The sequence below is a fragment of the Mirounga angustirostris genome, unplaced genomic scaffold (genome assembly GCF_029215605.1).
Source record: "Mirounga angustirostris isolate CCGP_5_RB_7025 unplaced genomic scaffold, mMirAng1.0.hap1 SCAF_2, whole genome shotgun sequence".
Lineage (NCBI taxonomy): Eukaryota > Metazoa > Chordata > Mammalia > Carnivora > Phocidae > Mirounga > Mirounga angustirostris.
In genome coordinates, this window is record NW_026991710.1 from 8,414,924 (window position 1) to 8,427,456 (window position 12,533).

Consider the following 12,533-nt stretch of genomic DNA (forward strand, 5'->3'; position numbering starts at 1 on the left):
ATTGGCCACTGTGGGGGGAAATAAACATTTTTCTCAGTGCTGGTGATGATGGAAATTAGTATAACCACTATGAAGAACATAGTGAAAATTATATCAAAGCAGCAACAAGTGAACAAGCATTTTAACCTAATAATTTTATTTCTAAAAAATTAATTCTGCCATTATATTGCAATATTGGCAAGCAAAGAACTGTTGTATGTATAAGGTTATTCTTTGCAGCATTAATAAAAAAAAAAAAAGACTGGAAACTTCCTAAAAGTCCATATGTAGGGTTTAATTTAATAAATTCTGGTGTATCCATACAATATAAAGAAAAATAAGCTCTTACGTACTTAATGGAAAGATCGCCAATATAGGCAATGGAACTGTAAGGAGCAGGGGACTGTCTATAGTGATATTTATTGTATTTTGACGTTATTTATTTATTCATTCATTATTTATTTGTAATTTTGTCTTTTTTTTTTAAAGATTTTATTTATTTATTTGACAGAGAGATAGAGCCAGAGAGCGTAAGTGGAGGAAAGGGCAGAGGGAGAGAGAGAAGCAGGCTCCCCACTGAGCAGGGACCCTGGTGTGGGTCTCCATCCCAGGACCCTGGAATCATGACCTAAGTGTAAGGCAGACATTTAAACATCTGAGCCACCCAGGCACCCCTGTAATGTTCTTTTTGAAACATAAATATATTACCCAGAAAATAAAATTAAATAGTATAAAGACTCTGATTATAATGAAAACAATACCCTTCAAAGAACATGAGAAAACTCATGCATGGAAGGAGGCCTAAATTTCCTGATGACCTGTCAAGATCCAACAAGCTCTGTCTGATATACTGAATCTACAGCTGTGCCTTTTATGATGCTGGGGTTCCAAGGACCACAGTGAGCGCCCCTGGGACTGTGGGATCCCCTGGCACTTCCCAACTCTCCTGTTCTATTAATTGTGCTTTTGAAAGGGATTCTCTACTGAGCAGTAAGCAGCTTATTTAGTAAGTGTTATTTTTTTCTAGCAATACACAGTAAACTAAAATGACTTTTTAATAAGATAGTCCCTGTTGCCAGAAAGTTATGTATTTAGGGGGTCTTGCAGAACATGCATTTGCTATAAATGATAGAGCAGAACAGCTCTTATAATATGCATTCTCTGTATGGAAAAATATGCATTTGTACAAATGAGTGTTTACTAGCCCAGGGTTGAAAATGGGTCTCAGGTACATATTATTAAAATGTTCTCTCCACTTCCCAAATCTGGCTAGGAGAGAAAAAAAAATAGCTTTAACCTGGTCCACATTGAATTTGAAATCAGTAACATAAAGTTTTTCCTCTTTAAAACATGTTTTTACTTGCCAAATGCAGTGTGAAAAGTTACAGCAGAGAGGGTTTTTACTCTTACTTTACAGAAAGACATTTCAATAATTGATGTTAAAGATTTTCACAAAACAGTTTCAAAAAAAAAAAAAAAACACATGAATCATAAGAATTTTGTTCATAAGAACAAAAATCCGTAAGAGTTAAAGAACAAGTGAATGGTACAATAACTCCACTTGGAAGTATAGGGGATTTTGAATAAATGAGGAAAAGGAATATATTTTGGTGAAATCATAGAGCTGGAAGAAATGTATAACTATGCCTTCTGTTAGCCTTTCTCCCAATTTCAGAGAACAGAAACAATTACTAATGCCAGGACGGTCTCTAGGCTCAAGTGGATCCAAGTTCATATACTTGGATTTGAAATTAGTCTCTGTAGAAATTTGATGTTCTTGCCAATTTGCTATCCTTCAAATCAGGATAAGAAGAAATATCCAAAAGTAATCTATACAACAATAAGGCATATTCATGTACAGAACACTATATTCCTCCAATCCTGGGGCTTGCCCTAAAGACCACAACATTTTGAAGCTGAAAATTACCCCAGAAGTCAACTGATCAATGCTTTTCATTTTATACACAAGAAACAGAGACTCGGAATAAGGAATTGTTCCAGGTGACTCAGTCACTGAGCAGAACACAGAGGTCTAGGATGCAGGATTCCTCACCTCTAGGCTCCTTCCCAGTCCCCACTGAAATAGTCTTCCAGACTAGATCCATCAAAAATTGCACCACGATGACTTAGAAGTATGATAGAACACAAATGGCTCTGGTTCCCAGATTTCACTGTCACCCATCTTCCTTTTTACATATTTTATATAATGGATTTGTGAGGAAAACTTTATTGGAAGGTAAAATACTAGGGTTATTTTTTATAAAATAAAATTCTTAATGACACAAAAAAATTGCTGATATATGACCAGTTGACCTACAAAATAACAACACAAACAAACAAACAAAAAACAAGAAAGAAGAAAGAAAGAAAGAAGGAAAGAAAGAAAGAAAGAAAGAAAGAAAGAAAGAAAGAAAGAGAAAGAAGAAAGAAAGAAAGAAAGAAGAAAGAAAAAAACAAAAAAGAATCAGTGTAATACAATTCAATTGAAATGAATCTGGGAGTCTTGAAACAGGTGAAAAATGCCTGAAGCTCTCAAATCTTAACTTCAATTCCTCTCTTTAGTGATTTAACTTTACCTTAATTTCCTTACTAACTTGATTCCATATTAATTTACTCTTTCCTTCTGTAAGGGAGCAAAATTTGCCACCTCAAAATGTGTCTCTTTGCATGAGGATTATTTCAAGCTGATTATTTTTAAGAAACAGAAAACTCAAATTTTTTTTCTTTTTGCCTTCCCACTAACTTCCTAAAAGAATTTAGAGGACTTGCTTCAGGAAGGGAGTGATCACCATAGAAAACTACATGATAATGTCAACTAGAGGTGGTAGACAGGGAGGAACTTAGCGAAGTCTGCTTGTTAAATTCCTCCCTTTGACCCATGTTTCAGGATGGCCCGGCAAACATTTGTTCAAAAAGCATTTACTCTTTTCATCTTCCTGTGAATTGTCTTCCTTCCTTTTGAAGTCCCAGGCTCTACTACCCACCCCTTTCTTAGCTCAGAATGGCATATAAACCACAATTGCCTGACTGCCTGGGGACTTCACATTCTTTGGAGCCCATATTCTTATGGAGCAGATTAACAGGAGAAAACTAAATATGATTTTCTCCTGTTAATCTGCCTCACATCAGTTTTATTCTTACACCAGCCAGAAGAATTTTGAAGGGTAAAGAAAAATGTTTCCTTCCCAACATTTGTTCCTCAAATCCCTATAAATCAGAATGTGACATCACTTGCTGCTTCTCAAGGTGGGGAATTGAATACCACATCCAAAGTCCTCACATGACTGTGTTGCTCTCAAGCAGTGTTTGGGTTAAGGCACTAGGGCAGAGTGGTGGGAAATATGTAGACTAGGAATCCAACTGAATAAGTCCAAACCCCAACTGTCAATGATCAGTGTGTAATCTTTGGCAGATTTCTTAGCTTTTCTGTGCCTGTTTCCTCTTATGTAAACCATGGACCATAATACCTACACAATAGGGTATGGTTGTGAAAATTGTCATATTTAAGTAATTTGAAACAACATTATCTCCACCTTCCTCTTGTTCAATGTAAAAGATAAATGGCATTGGACATGATAAGGATAGCTTTTATTCACATAACTACTGCAAGGGGGAAGAAGATCCAGCAAGAACTGAACTCAACTTCACTGAAACAAAAACAAAACAAAACAAAAACAAAAACAAAACAAACAAAAAAACCTGGAAACTTTTTCAAGGCCAGGGTGTGCTAAGGAACAGCTCCCCACCCTAGACCAAATTGTTCTTCTTCAAGTGACCCAGTGGATACAGAACTCAGGTTTTAGGGGACAAAAAGAGCACTGGCTTTGGGGTCACACAGATTTAACTGCAAAACCCAGTTTATCAATTTCTTACTACTGTGTGTTTGGGACTAAGTCATTTAAACTTTCTGAACTTGTGGGGTGCCTGGGTGGCTCAGTCGGTTAAGCATCTGCCTTCCGCTCAGGTCATGATCCCAGGGTCCTGGGCTCGAGCCCGGCATCGGGCTCCCTGCTCAGCAGGGAGCCTACTTCTCCCTCCCCCTCTGCCTGCCATTCTGCCTACTTGTGCTCTCTCTCTCTGTCAAATAAATAAATAAAATCTAAAAAAATAAATAAACTTTCTGAACTTGTATTTTTATCTGTATTTATTGTATTTTATTTAAAATACCAAAAATAGTTGCTATTTCAAAGGGTCATTATGAGAATTAAGAGACATAATGCATTTATTTGGTAAGTTCCGCAAATTAGGAAGATTTAATTTCTATTGTTCATCACTTCATTAAACAATTATTTGTATACTATTTAATATAAATAATAAAGTGTATTAGGCATATCATTATTGTTTAATTGCATTCATACTCAATATTGATTAAGTAAATGATGAAATGTTAAGTTTCCCATTTTTATTTTACACATTTATGTTTATAAATAATATAAATACATAAATACATAAAATAATATACAATACATATTACCTTCTCAGAGATATGATTTAATGTCTTTCACTTACCCATCCATCGTGTCTCTAGAATCTGGGACTTTCAGATTTGCAGATTTCCCATGACACTGCTGCCCCTTTCACATTAAGTAAGTAAGAAAATACCTTTCTCTCTCCCTCTCCCTCTCTTTCTCTCTCTCTCTCAATCTCTCTATCTCTCTGACAGTTTAGAATTCACCCACTTCAAGTGTACTATTCAATGTTTTTTTCTCTTTTAGAGGATTTCCCCAGACTATATCAGGGAGGTAAGGGAAACTTTATGACTACCCTTTGCACCCCGATCACTGTAAGTGCATTTTGCCCAAGCATCAGAAGAAAAAAAATATTGTCCAGTCACTTGTGTAATGGGAAACCACTGAGAAGTAGTAAGCATCATTTTGTTCCCTACCCTTTACTTCCTTTTACTGTATTCATTGCCTCAAGGGAACTTGTTCTCCATGGAACAAAATAGTTTAATTACTGGCTTTTGCATTTCTAAAGCAGACATTCTGGCTCATGCAATAGAATTGGAATATTTCCTGAACCAGCTTTTCTTCTCTTGCCCAAGAAGAAATAAAGCTTTTCCAGAAAAAGGATCGTGGATACAATCAGATTGGGGAGCTATCAGGTCAGACTTCCGTGCGCAGCATGCAGATGGGACTCCTGCTCCTCTTTATCTGATTCGTACCCCAGATCACAGTTCCGAGGGTGGGAGAGGGTAATGCGATCTCCCGATGAGGTGGGAATGTGCACGTAGAAATCACCAGTGCCATCTTGTCTTGTCACCTGACGCTCTTCCAGAGGTCCTCAGCCTAGGAGCACACCAGGCTGACGCAAGGACACAGCTAGACTCAGTAGCCTGCGTTTCCAGAAAGTGCAAACCCACAGTTGGCTTTTCCAGGTCTTTGAGGGAGGTGCAAAACTTAGTGAGAGAGGTAGTTTGTGGCCTTTCAGGGGCTCTATGATTAGGACAAGGTGATCCCCCCTGAGGATGTCAACATGCATCCTGAAGTAGGAAAACAGATGGGGACACAGTAGTCTCAGGTGATGCCTGTATTAGCTGAAGGAGAGAGAGCAGTGCTCATGTCAGGTGTCAGAGGCACTTTCCTCCTCCATGCCATGATACTACTTGGGAATTTAGATCAAATGCTAAATTAAGTCCTCCCTCTCATCTATTCAGGAATTTAGATGCGATCATGCCTACAACAGGGAAGGAAGAATATCCAGGATTGAGTTTTTCTTGAAATAAGTCTAACCTGAAAAAGAGGATAAACTGAAATCTAAAATAATGAAGTTATGATCTGAAGTTTGATAATTTGGGGCAATTTTACCTCTTCATTTATTTGGGATTCAGTGATTAGTGGTGGTAACAGTCTGGAAGACCAGCTCTGTCTCTACTAGTATGCTCTTATGCAAGCTACGTCTGCCAGGGATGTTTTCAGACAATAACTTAAGGGTTGGAAATCTCAGAGAACTGAGGCAAGGCCTCAGTTTATAAAGGGACTGCCCATCTATTTTAGTGATTTTCAGACAGAGTTTCCAGTTCCTCTTTCAGTGAGAATTTCCACTTTGCTATAAGATTCAGATAATAGCTTAGATTGCCAAATAAATGAATTTTGTATGAAGAACTCTAGAAAGTACACCTAAAAAAATAAAAACAAAAACAAAAAAACCCACAAAGAAACAGTACACACACACACAGGATCTGAAATCGAAGAATGTCAGAGTACTACATGAACTCAGAAATGAAATCCAACTTTTTCATTTTATAAAGAATGAAATCTCAATCCAACGAAGTGTTTGAATTGCTGGAGAATACTGAGCAGATCTGATTCAGGGTCCGACTCAAATGCCCCCATCATTTGATCTGTGGCTCACTTTACCCTACAAGGTGGATAATATCCAGAGAAGGCTCTAACTCGGGCTCTTGGCAGGAAAGAGTGATTTTTTTCCTGCTACAGTAAGACAGACATGTGGGAGATAGCAACCTCCTCCATATACTAGATACATTTAGACTACATTTGCATAAGCTTAGAAATGCTGTGGGTGTTATGTGCTCTATATAAATTATAAACAGCAAATGAAGACTTTGGAAGAATGCCAATGCATCCAAATCAGCACTCAGCCCATTAGATTCCACACTCTATACCTCTGTTTTTTTTTTAAATGTAAACGATAAGGATTATGAGATTTGTCCATGGCTAACAATGGACACACCCATGCGTGGTCTCTTAGTTACTGAGGATAAAGAAATGATTAACACTCATTTTATCTGTATAGAAACTGAGGCTCAGTGAAATTGTCATAAGCTAATGAGTGGCAGAGTCAGGACTTGAGTCTAACTTTAGAATTTTTATGGGATCATTGAACCTGGTCCTACAGCAGTTTTCTTCTGTCTAGCAAACATTATGTAGGCTTTCGAGGAATCATATGAATGTAATTAATGACTTTTCTCTGCTGTAATTGCATGAACATAGGGTTCGGATTCTGAAATCTTGTTTCTACCACTTACTCACTCTGACCATGGTAAGATACCTAGCCTCCCAGAATTTAATTCACAGATTCATAATTCATTAAGCTTTTATTATGTGCTTCTGTGCTAGACACCACCAGGTGTTAAATCTATGGCCCCAGGGAGGGAGCGTAAAAACAGGGCTCCACCTAAAGATCCTTGTTTTCTAATGGAAAGAATGCGTTAAAACTGCTGCCATGCTCCCATGCTTACCTCAGAGGTCTGTCGCATGAACTGAATGAGATATTATAAATGCTTCATAAAACATAATATGATATATAAATCTAAAGGGTCATTACGAATGTACTTTACCCAAGGGCAAAGAGGAATATTCCACATGTTGTTCTTTATTTTCTAACCCTTGTTGTTTTTTTTTATATTTCTAAGAAGACCTAAAGTTCTCCAGGCAAATTAAATAGGAAGAGAATTGATTTTTTTTTTTTTTTTTAAATGCAAGGTAGGTTGTTGCTTCTCGGTGGACTTAGGTATTAGCTTTCCTTTTGTCTGAAATGCATTAAAGCATTGCCTTCAGAGGTCCTGGCAGAAATGTAAATCTCTTACCTGAATTTGTATATGACTTCAGTGCAGGAAAGAGAGACCACTGAAGTATTTACCAGGAAGGGATTCAACACATGGAATTAAGTGGTTACAAAACTAGAAAGCCTGAAGCAGCAAGTTTGGAGGGACACCAAACTTATCCCCTAGAGGAGCTATTGCCCTCAAGGAGCGCCAGGAGGACTGTTCCGAAAGGAGTTCTGGGCAGTAAATAGCGTCCTTGGAACTGAGTCCTGGGATCAGGAAATCCTATGAGGAAAATCCCAGGGCTTCAGCTCCTCAACGCTGAGCAAGCTGCAGAAGGAACTCTGAAAAGCTGCTCTGAGAAGACCTCATGTGTTCACTGTCCTGGGCCACGGTGATTGCCTCTGACCCAGTCCTGCCTCCCAGGTATCCCCGAGTCCACCTGGACTCCTCGCAGCAAGGGAGGCTGTGCAGATGGAGTTCATGGCTTTCCAGCCTTTCCAACGTGACCGAAGATAGAATGGTTTCAGTTTTGCCATCTAGAATGTATGAGGCCTTGGGCAAAGACACAGCCTCTATTTTTCCCCCTGTGAATAGGAAAAGGCACAACTTTCTCATTCTACCAGATTGTCATTTATGGTCCAAGAAATGAACACATGTGGATATGCTTTTGAAAAAGGTCACAAAAAAGAAAAGTTGTCTGGTTTTTTTTGGTCACTCTTTCTTTATGTTGTGTTTGTAGATGCATTGTCATTGTTTTTCTACTTAGATTTGGTGAATGCTTGCATCTTTATTTTTCTCTTTGTTCTATGCAGATTAAAAAGGAGATCAGAGATCAAAGGCTACCTGAGGAGCACTGGTAAGAAAGAATGGGGAACCTCATATTAATAAAAAGAGAAGTTTCTTAAACTTAATAAAGGAAGACTGCCCAGCTTTGTGTCCACCATAATACCCACCACAGTTCCTAGTATCAAGAAGGCAAAGACAATCCTGGAGCCATTTTGGTACGGAAGATGCTATGCAAAATTGGATGAGCAGATTAAAACTCTGGACTTACCTCTCCTTAGGGGTTGGAATTTTAAGTAACTCATGCAGTGGGGTCAGATTTCTTATTTACACACGGGGTGGCAATGTTTTCCTTCACAGGATTTCTAGAAGGCTAAAATAAGATGGCACTACAAAAGGGGTCTCTAAGTCCAATACTAATCACATGCAGGGAAATATTACTATTCACTGGCAAAAAAAAAATGGGAACACCAAACTGCTGGGGGAGAAAGAAGGATGCTGTGCAAAAGAGAGGGGAAGGTGTGTTTGAGGCAGACTGCCCACTTTTTTTTTTTCTCAAGTGCCATCCCTAAAATAACAGTTCTTGGGTTGCATGGGTCCAATTGAGACCCCTTGAATAATAGCAAGGAGCAAGATGAAGAAAGTACACTTGGGAGACCTCTTCTCACCTGGCACTGTCATTTCATAATTCATCACATAGATGTGTGAGGTAGGTATAATTATCTTTGGTGGTTTGGTTTTTTTTTTTTGGTTTTTTTTTTTTTTTGTTTTTTTTTTTGGTTGCAGAAACGGAAGCTTTGAAATGCTAAGTGCAAGGTCACCTTAGGCAGTGAGGGGTGGAGTCAGAGTCAATTAAGGATTTATCTGACCTCAAAGCCTGGGTCCTTTTATACCCCACAACGCCGCCTCTGAGTGACAAAATGATATCATTTAGAAGAGCCAAAATATCTTAGCAAATGCTCCAAAAGTATTTTCCGAAGGAAGATGCTAAATTTCCCCCCCAAGTAGAAGATGTGTAGTGGGTGGTTGGGAGAGCTGTCTTTGAGTCAGACAGACCACTGGGTTCTGGATGCTGGCTCTATGATTTGTCAGTGGTGTGGCCTTGGGAAGCTAGTCAGTCACTCCGTGCTTCAGTCTCTGAATTTCCAAAGCCGGGGTTTACATTAGTAACTACCCCATAGGGTTATTTTGAAGATTAAATAAGTTAATACATAGAAAGACTTGAGCTCAGGCTTGCCATAATATGAACCCTCAATCAATGTTTGATACTATTATGAAAATAATAATGAGAAGAAAACAATATATATAGTAAGAAGTAGCTCTGGAGTTAACAACATGGAACAAGATTAAAGTCCTGATTTATCACAGTTATGAAGGGATCATTACAACGGTGACCCATAGCCTTCATCGAGACCTATATTGATAACTCCGGGAGCAGAGGCTTCTATCCAAAAGAAAACTGGAGCTCTGTCAATGTTTTTATTTATCTCAGTTTCTCTTGCAAATTTGCTAACTAGAGATAAACCAAACTGATGGGTTAAAGATGACTTTTTTTTCTGATTAATTTTACGGTAATTCTGAGGGCTTCAGTTTTAAATGAATTGTTTGAATACTAAATTATGCAGCTTTATGATCCAGGAGATAAGCAACGGCTCTAAAGATGCCTCTGAGACTTGAAAGAGATGGCATGAAGCTCATTATTGCCGGCACATTTAACATGGTTAAAGTAGGGGAAAATAGCCATTAAGTTAATGTAAGAGTTAAACTGCATTAATTTGAAAAACTGCCCAGTGAAACGCTTACAGCAAAGGATCTTTTTTTTTTTTTTCTCCTTTCGCAGAGATGAGGGGACATCCTTAAAAAAATAAAATAAAAGGCATTTCAAGATTTTTCCTTCTCTCCTCAAGGCACTCTGCAGTTTGAAGTTCTAGACTTTCTCCACCATAGGTGCGCTCTCAGTTCTGCCAGACAAGAAGGAACAGAGAGGACCATCTGGTCTTGTTTGTGGTGGTCCGTGTTAGCTGAGTGGTCAGTTCCAAGAAAGGGAAAACATCCCCAGGGTTCTCATGGGAAACCTGCAGGGAGCGTGGGAATTTGTATCACGGGGAAGGCAGCAGCTCTTTAATCCCTTGCAATCTGGATATTTTCCTGAGAATTTAATAAAACGTGGGTTAAAAAAGACTCACTGATAATTCCAAAAGGACCACACAGCATGGCATTTTACCAGTTCTCTCTCTCCTTGAAAGCCTCAGGCCTTGGTCGCTTGAGGTCTTGCTCTCCACCAGCCTTTTCCTGTTTTTCCCACATTCCTACTTTTTTATCCTCCTGTTTGTTTTGTTTTCTGGCTCCAAACAGCATGGCTTCTCAGGACTGAGGCATCCAAGACCATTGAAAATGCTAATTCACTCCTCCCCACCCCGAATCTGATTCTGTGTATCCAGCAGTTCTTCCGTATCTGGAATCCTAATGTTCTGCACATTATTCAGATATTGGACAGAAGGTGTTTACTTGAGTGATGCCTTAAGAAACACTAATTTAGCAAAAGATAAATCTTATGTCAATACAGAGAAGAGCAGCATGAATGCATGCATGATAGGCAGTTTTTCATCAATGGAAAACCATTTGCTCATCCCTGAGCGGGCAATGAAAGAGTTAACTGTATGGTGACTAACTGCATAATTTGCGTTCAAAATGAGTTACTTTGAGGTAGTGACTTAAAAAATGTATTTTTCACATGTTTATTGGTTGATTAGCAGGTTTTATTATATTGGAGAACTTAAAAAGAGTGTTATTCTCAGGGATGCCTGGGTGGCTCAGTCGGTTAAGCATCTGCCTTTAACTGGGGTCATGGTCCCAGGGTCCTGGAATCGAGTCCCAAGTCCGGCTCCCTGCTCGGTGGGGAGCCTGCTTCTCCCTCTGCCTGCCGCTCTCCCAGCTTGTGTTCTATCTCTCTGACAAGTAAATAAATGAAATCTTAAAAAAAAAAAAAAGTGTGTTATTTTCAAAAATTGTTTTTATTTTTTTTTAAAGATTTTATTTATTCATTTGAGACAGATACAGAGAAAGAGCACAAGCAGTGAGAGGGGCAGAAGGGGAGGGAGAAGCAGACTCCCCTCGGGGCAGGGAGCCCCATGCGGGGCTCGATCCCAGGACTCTGGGATCATGACCTGAGCCAAAGGCAGACGCTTAACGACTGAGCCACCCAGGTGCCCCCAGAGTGGTCATTTTTAGTACACATCTACTGCAGTTTTGTGGCCATAGCTGTCTCTAACACCATGCTACCGGTATTTTTTTCTTAAAAATATGTGTTTTTTTTTCAATATAATCTTACTTTAACATCTTTCATAAAATTACATGCAGTTATGATCAGAGTTGTATTTTATGGTTAATAAATTTGAAATTATTGACACTTCCAATTAATCTTTCTCTATAGGACAGATTATTTTTAATCAAGTAAACTACTAAGATGGTAAGTTGAGAATGACTTTATTAAATTGAATATATCCTCATTTCTAACTTTTTATATTTAAATATTTAGCCTAAATATGTTCTTGTTCAAAGGTACTGCTTTTTTCCTCCTCAGTAAAAATTCATTTGACAAATATTTTTATAAGAAACTAGTCAACTACTTTGTCCAGATGTTATTTGTTTCAAATTAAGCTGCAGCAAAATCATAATCCTTCTCAAATCCATTCCATTTGATGGAGAATATCAATTATCCAATAAAATATAGAGGTTCTTTCTAAATATTCTTCCCCAAGTTGAAATACACAAGGTGCAATTATATAATATCAAAATTAAATATTGGACTCATCACTTATTTTATCAAGTCGTTCCTTCACTGTTGTAAAAATAAATTCAAGGTTTTTTGTTTGCAAGGTAACAGTTGGCTAAAAGCTTCAAAACCTGAAGTTTTTATTTTTAAGTTCCAACTATTAAACACCGCGATAAGAATTTTTAGTTACCTGGAAAAACATGAAAAGAAAGTTTAAAGAATTTCTTTTAAATGTCTTCATTTTTACCTTAGGATGCTTAGAGTGAGTTATAAAGTGAATTCTAACATTTCTAAAGTCATATTGAAAATGAGCAGCAGAGAAACGATATATACTATGTTAAGCATATATTTGTTTTATTCCACACTAGTTTCATAAGAAAATTTTGTAGTACAATTACTCTAAATGTTTTTTATGTAAATGTATTTGTACTTTTGACAAGTAAGTATAGCTTTTATTTTAATTGGTAAAATGTTGCTGTTTGTTTG